An 8148-nucleotide genomic window follows, 5' to 3' on the forward strand; every position below is an offset into this window, starting at 1 on the left:
TTATACAGCAATGAAAATGAAGCACAGCTGCAGGACTGAACCTTTGAGTAGTGGGGAGTAGAAGGGGTTGGCAATGGGCATAAAACAGAGGGCTTTTAAGGCACTGATGATGTTCTACTTCTTGAATCAGATTGCCAAAATTCATCTTGCTGTACACTTAAGATCTGAGTAATTTTGGCATGTGAGTTATGCTTTAATAAAAATGCTCACTTTTATTTTAATCTCTCAAAACTCAGACAAACAGGATTAGCTAACTCATTTTAGAGATGAAGTCAAAAAAAAGTTACAAGACTTAAAAAAACAAAGTCCTTGATTCACCAAACGAAATCTCCAAAGTCCATACACCAAAGCACATGCCCTGGTCCATGAATGCTCACCCCGAGGCCTCTCGCACAGGCATCTGTGATGATTTTAGACATACTTCTAACACCTCTGGGGATCTGTCACTTTAGTCCACAGCATATTAAAAAGAGACAATCTGCTAAGCATATGGATGTGCTAGGAGAGAAATCTAAAGCCAACTCTTTAATGGCAGAAGTGAAAAACAGAAGGCGAGCACTCCAAGTGAGTATTGGTACAGGGCCATTCAGTGCAGGGAAAATGCCTTACACACCAGCTCCAACTCACGAGAAGTTCCTTGTCTCAAAGCGGCACACAAACGTTCAGATGCTCCATTCACACTGACGATTCCCAACCCTTACCAAAAGTTCAGATCCTTAGCGCAAGTAGGCGGGGAATCCAATGGACCATTTCAAAAACGGCTCCACAATGGGATCAGAGTTGCAAAGGTAAACGTGGGCTAAGGTGAGTGGTCAGGAGCCATTCTGCACTCAGATTCAGGGATGGACTCAGAGCAGCCACTTCAGGAGCTGGGGTGAGGTGGGGTGGTGGGGTTCCAGGAACCCTGAGATGAGCAAGATGGAGGCCAGGACAGCTGGACTTGGTCAGCACTCATTAAGAGTTAAAAAGAAAAGATAATGAGACTGGTCATAGGGCCTCGTAAGTAGTTCAAGACTTTACAGAATGAATAGTTTTCTAAAAAACTGTGAGCGACATCACATGTTCCATTTCTGTTCTTCCAAATAATGGCAGGTGGAAACCCCATCAGCTAGCCAGGCTTCCTTGGGCAAGGTGGGGGTGGGGGCTTCTGCGCCCCCACAGCTCTTGGGCCCTCCCAGAGTTCCACCAAGGAGGAAGGTGGCTGCTGTTGGCCCTTTGCCCAGAACGGGTCTCCCTTCCTCGGCCGGCCATGTGCTCTTCTGGCCCTGCCCCCATCCCCAAGCAGGGCACACTCTGGGAGCCCGGCTGGCCGGTTCACCGGCCTTGGAGCAGGAACAGCAGTGTCTTGTGAGGACGCAGAATGACCACCTGGGAGGAGACCTCAGCTCCTTAGCGTCTTCTGAGGATTTCTTTGCAAGCTTAGAAAATGAACATCTCTGGGCCTCTGTATCATCACTGTTTTATTCCACAACCAACTGTCCCCAAAACTTTTGGACTGACTGTCTCCACTGCTACCTCAAAGTACAAGTACAGCTGATGCTGATGGAAACAAAATGTCATGGGTCAGTAAAAACAAACAAAAACCAACAACATCGCAGCAGAATTAGGAACCATGACACATGGGAAAAACTGAAGCGGGCTGACATTAAGAAGGCAGGTGTTGCCACAGCCCAGGGATTAGCAAATTTGAGGTTTGCAGAGAGCAAAATAGGGAGGCAACCTCAGAGACACAGAATTATAGTAATCACAATTGTTTTCTTTCTCTATAATATGCACAAAGAGTAAATGTTAAAATGCTAAGTAATTCATTTTAAGTAATGGGTGGGGCCTCTGGTAAGAGACAAGGGCAGGACCAGCGCTCAGAGAAGGCGTATGGGGCTGATCAGGATGAGAAAATACCATCCCCAGAGCATGACACTGGCCCTCAGAATTAAAGGGAAGAACCCCACTATTTGGGGAGACATATGTCAGCGTTTCAGGTCATATTTGTAATGCTAAATTAGTGTTTATATAACATACATGGGTTTAAGGAGTAATTCCAGGAACCATGTTGTTGTTGTTATTTAGTCTCCGAGTCGTGTCCGACTCTTTGTGACCCCACGGACTGTAGCCCGCCAGACTCCTCTGTCCGTGGGATTGCCTAGGCCAGAGTACTGGAGTAGGTTGCCAATTCTTTCTCCACCAGTAAACACAGAGGCCCTTAAAACTATTTTCTCTCATTCCGACTTTGCAAAGCAATATTACCTATTGAGGTCAAAATCCAGAGAGGAGACTGCATGAGCCTGGGGCTGCCAGGTGTGACTGTGTGACAGGTGCAATGCCCGACTAGAGGGGCTGCCATCATCTCATAGTCGATATAAAAGGTGCATCCGGAGTTGAGCTCTGTGCAGCCTGCCCACGGGTACATGGCAACTAGGGCAGGCCCTCAGCAGATCATCACTGGGCTGTTGCGTGCAAAGCTCCGAAGACAGTGATGGAGAAGAAACTGTTTCTGCCCAAGTGAGCCTAAAATCCACACTACACAACGTGTCCTGTGATGGAAGAAACAGGCGGCTGGGAGCACGTCTTTCAGGGACATCTCACTTGGTTTAAAGGTGGGAACAGAGAGATCAGAGGTGATTCCTGGGAGCTGATGTCCAAAGAACAAATCCAGGTAAGACTGTGACCCTCTCCAAGGGGCTCCCTCCATTGACCTCTGGTAGCCCTGGGCTATTTTGGCCTGTATACCTCTATAGTCTGGGACAGGCACTGCACGCTCTGCTCCTCCCCTGGTGGCTGGGAGTTGGGGATTTTGAGGGTCTTGACTGCAACTTCAAGATTTGTGTCAAGGAGTCCCATACCAACTGGAGCAGCCACTGACCATACAGAGAGCAACACTGTACTTTACACAAGTTATCAAGAGAAGATGGATATCGTGTCCTCCATCCTATAGCATGATCCCAACACCCACCATTCTTCCTGAGACTCATGAGACGATTGAGTAGATAACATTATATCTCAGGTGAGATGGAGTAGCTTAAAAGCTCATTTAAGTTGCGCCTTGAACAACACGAGAGCTAGGGGGATGGGGTGTCCTACCCAAGCACCACTGAAAATCTGCATATAACTTTACAGGAAGCCCTCCAGATGCATGGTTCCACATCCGTAGATTCAATCAGCCTAGACTGTATTGTTTTGTTGTTTAGTTACTAAGAAGTGTTCGACTCTTTGCGACCTCATGAATGGCAGCACACCAGGCCTCCCTGTCCATCAACAACTCCCGGAGTTTACTCAAACTCATGTCCATCAAGTCAGAGATGCTATCCAACCATCTCATCCTCTGTCGTTCCCTTCTCCTTCTGCCCTCAGTCTTTCCCAGCATCAGGGTCTTTTCCAATGAGTCGGCTCTTCACATCAAGTGACCAAAGTATTGGAGTTTCAGCTTTAGCATCAGTCCTTCCAATGAATATCCAGGGTTGACTTCCTTTAGGATTGACTGGTTTGATCTCCTTGCTGTCCAAGGGACTCTCAAGGGTCTTCTCCAGCACTGCAGTTCGAGAGCATCAATTCTTCGCTGCTCAGCCTTACTACTGTAGTATATATTTATAAAAAAAAAAAAAAAAATCCTTGTGTAAGTGGCCCCACACAGTTCAAACCCATGTTGTTCAAGGTCAACTGTATTTATCCTTTTTACTTAACATTTACTAATTTGGCTCCGCTAGGTCTTAGTTGTGGCACACGGGATCTAGTTCCCTGACCAGCAATTCAACCCAGGCCCCCCGAATTGGGAGCATGGAGTCTTAGCCACTGGACCACTAAGGAAGTCCCAACTGTATTTATTCTTAATTATTATGTTTTAACTGGGATCGAGACTCTGGCTAAAGATCCTTAATTGGCAGCCACAGTGACAGTACGAGCAGCTTTCACCAAAAGGAAAGGTGGCATCAGTGAGGGACACAGGAGCCACGGGTACCAGCAAGACGGCTGCAGAGGAAGTCCATAGTGAGGCCTCACGCTACAGCAGATGTGCCCTGCAAGTTCTCAGGAATAACTGGGGAGGGGACTTAGGGAAGGCTGAGGTCCTGCCTCCACATGAAAGCTAGCAGAATACGGGTCATCAGTGTTCACACATCTCCTCTCCAGCATGTGTGAGTGACATCCAGGGGCTTCCCAGGCAGCTCAGTGGTAAAGAACCCACCTGCCAAAGCAAGGAGACACAGGTTCAATCCCTGGGTCAGGAAGAGCCCCTGGAGGAGGAAATGGCAACCCATTCCAGTATTCTTGACTGGAGAATCCCACGGACAGAGGAGCCTGGCCAATAACATTACATAGGGTGGGAAAGAGTTAGACATGACTGAGCACACACAGGAGCCACACCCACGGCAGGGCGTGGAGTCCCTGCACGTGCCCACGGTGTGCAGTGATGGCACTGCCAAGGTGGACGTGGGACCGGTTTCTCCCCAGTCTGAAACTTTTTGCTCCTGCATTTCTCTCCCTCTCCTGGCTCCTCATCATCTCCTGCTGCTCAGCCACTCGATACTTCATAGCTCAAATCACTGCCACAGGCAGCTTCTGTCCAGCTGAGAAGACAAATCTAAAGTCTGTTCCCCAGCTAGACTGGGGGATTCCTGAGGGCAGGGAGTACTCTTGTTTTGTTTGTCCTTATCTCCATCCGCAGGGCTGTACATATTACAAGCGCTTCATAGACACTGGATGACTAAGAGTGATGGGAACACAGAACAGAGCTTTTAACCAAGCCAGAGAGATGGGGAGGGCTAAAATAATAGAATGTCAGCCAAGACAGGAAGGGTGAGTGGAAAGAAATGAGGGTGGGGTGGGGAGAAAAGCAACTTCCAGGCAGAAGTAGTAGCAATGTGGGTGACGGCCCTGAGGGAGGAGGGTATACGGCTGACTGGTGGAACCGACAAAAAAGTGAAAACTGGACTGGAGGGTAGCAAGCTGGTGGGAGGCAAGGTTGGTGAGAGGCAAGGTTGGAGAGGCGGCTAGCTCCCTGAAGGCCTGTTAATCCATGCTGTGGACACTGGACTTCACTCTAGGGACCAGGGGAAGCCACCTAAGTGTTTCCAGCAGAGGGCATGATAACACATGCACATCTGTACTGTACAAAAGGTCAAGTGGAATTGCATGGGGGAATTGGGTTGAAGGGACCACAGGAATCCAAAAGATAAAAGGCAATATGGGAGTCCTAGAGAGAGAGAGAGGTGAAGGCAATGGCAACCCACTCCAGTACTCTTGCCTGGAAAATCCCATGGACGGAGGAGCCTGGTAGGCTACAATCTATGGGGTCACAAAGAGTCGGACATGACTGAGCAACTTCACTTTCACTTTTCATTTTCATGCATTGGAGAAAGAAATGGCAACCCACTCCAGTGTTCTTGCCTGGAGACTCCCAGGGATGGTGAGACCTGGTGGGCTGCCATCTATGGGATCGGACAGAGTTGGACATGACTGAAGCGACTCAGCAGAAGCAACAGCAGCAGAGAGAGGGGATGGTGGCTGGAATGGGGTTACAGTGTGGAGGTGCCCAAAGGGGAGGAGTCAAGGATGCTGTCCAGATTTCCAGTTTAAACAACTGGTAGATAATGTTGGCATTTATTGCGATAGGAAACAGTAGTATATTTTGGAGGAGCAGGGAGGAAGACAAATTCTTTTTGCTGTGTTGACTGTGAGATGACTGTAGGCATCCGAATTCATATCCAGGTGGGGAATTTTGTATCTGGATATGCATCTTTGAAGAAAGACCCAGATAAGAGAAGTAAATATTAAAGTCATCTTCATTTAGATGGCACCTGAATGCCCTGTGAGTTGGTGAAATGTCTGGGGAGAGTACAAAGTGTGGAGGGCAGAGGGCCTTTAACCAAGCAGTGAGGAACTATTAATATGTAAGGACTGAGCAGGAAGAGCTGATTCCAAACCTGACTGATCTTTAGAATCACCCAGGAAATTTTAAAAACCTATCTGTTGGAGGAGGAGTATGTCTAGCGTGGTGTACGTGTGCTCAGTTGTGTCTGACTCTTTGCGACCCGAAGGACTGCAGCCTGACAGGCTCCTCTGTCCATGGGATTCTTCAGGCAAGAATACCTGAGTAGGTTGCTATTTCCTTCTCCAGGGGAGCTTCCCAACCTAGGGATCAAGCCCGTGTCTTTGAAGCCTTCTGCTCCGGCAGGCAAATTCATTACCACTTGGGCCACCTGGGAAGTCCAGGGAGCATGTCTACATAACCTGTATTTTGAAAAAAGTATAGTGTGATTAGAAACCATTTGGTAAAAGAAAAAGACTGTCAAAGAAAGGATCAGCGGTTAGGAAAAAGGAAAAAAAAAAAAATGGATGGTGGTGTTTCAGAGTCCCAAGGGAAGGAATTCAGAAAGAAAGGAGGAGACAAAATCAGGACTGAATTTTGTGCTGGGAAGCCAGATGGTGAGGTACCCACTTGTCTGGAAGCAGGGGACAGGTGTTTGAACTCAGTAAACATTTATGATTATGAGGATTATGGGAAGGTGCCCAGCAGAGCACACTGTGCTCAATGCCCTCTGGGAGGCATGCACAGGGTGGGCACAAGGCACCCTAGGCAAGAGTTAGACCCAGTCAGAGCACAGAGAATTAAATGTTTGGTATGAAACAAGAGAAGCGGGCAGAGCCAGTTGTTAAGAACCGTATGTTGCTGCTCAGTTGTGTCCGACTCTTTGCAACCCCATGGACTGCAGCAAGCCAGGCTCCCCTGTCCATCACCAACTCCCAGAGCTTGCGCAAACTGATGTCCTGGAGTCGGTGATGCCATCCAATCATCTTGTCCTCTGTCACCCTCTTCTCCTCCTGCAGTCAATCTTTCCCAGCATCAGGGTCTTTTCCAATGAGCTGGTTCTTTGCATCAGGTGGCCAAAGTATTGGAGCTTCATCTTCAGCATCAGTCCTTCTAATGAATATTCAGGACTGATTTCCTTGAGGATGGACTGGTTGGATCTCCCTGCAGTTCAAGGGACTCTCAAGAATCTTCTCCAAAACCACAGTTCAAAAGCATCAATTCTTCAGCACTCAGCTTTGTTTATGGTCCAACTCTCATACCCATACATGACTACTGGAAAAACCATAGCTTTGACTAGATGGACCTTTGTCAACAACGTAATGTCTCTGCTTTTTAAAATGCTGTCTAGGTTGGTCATAACTTTTCTTCCAAGGAGCATCTTTTAATTTCATGGCTGCAGTCACCATCTGCAGTGACTTTGGAGCCCAAGAAAATAAAGTTTGTCACTGTTTCCATTGTTTCCCCATCTATCTGCCATGAAGTGATGGGACCAGATGCCATGATCTTAGTTTTCTGAATGTTGAGCTTTAAGCCAGCTTTTTCACTCTCCTCTTTCACTTTCATCAAGAGCTTCTTTAGTTCTTCTTTGCTTTCTGCCATAAGAGTAGATTCATCTGCATATCTGAGGTTATTGATATTTCTCCTGGCAATCTTGATTCCTGCTTGTGCTTCATCCAGCCCAGCATTTTGCATGATGTACTCTCCATATAAGTTAAATAAGCAGGGTGACAACATACAGCCTTGACATACTCCTTTCTGAATTTGGAACAAGCCCGTTTTTCCATATCTGGTTCTAACTATTGCTTCTTGACCCGTATACAGGTTTCTCTGGGGCAGGTAAGGTGGTCTGGTATTTCCATCTCTTTAAAAGCTTTCTGCACTTTGCTGTGATCCACACAGTCAAAGACTTTGGTGTAGTCAATGAAGCAAATGTTTTTCTGGAATTCCCTTGCTTTTTCTATGATCCAGTGGATGGTGGCAATTTGATCTCTGGTTCCTCTGCCTTTTCTAAATCCAGCTTGAACATATGGGAGTTCTCAGTTAATGTACTATTGAAGCCTTGCTTGGAGAATTTTGAGCATTACTTTGCTAGCATGTGAAATGAGTGCAGTTTGTGTGGTAGTTTGAATATTCTTTAGCATTGCCCTTCTTTGAGACTGGAATGAAAACTGACCTTTTCCAGTCCTGTGGCCACTGCTGAATTTTCCAAATTTGATGGTATATTGAGTGCAGCACTTTCACAGGATCATCTTTTTGGATCTGAAATAGCTCAGCTGGAATTCCATCACCCCCATAAGAACCTTATATGCCAAAGTAAAAGGCCCCTGAAGAACACAGGTGACGTG

This window comes from Cervus canadensis, chromosome 23 (assembly GCF_019320065.1).
Source record: "Cervus canadensis isolate Bull #8, Minnesota chromosome 23, ASM1932006v1, whole genome shotgun sequence".
NCBI lineage: Eukaryota > Metazoa > Chordata > Mammalia > Artiodactyla > Cervidae > Cervus > Cervus canadensis.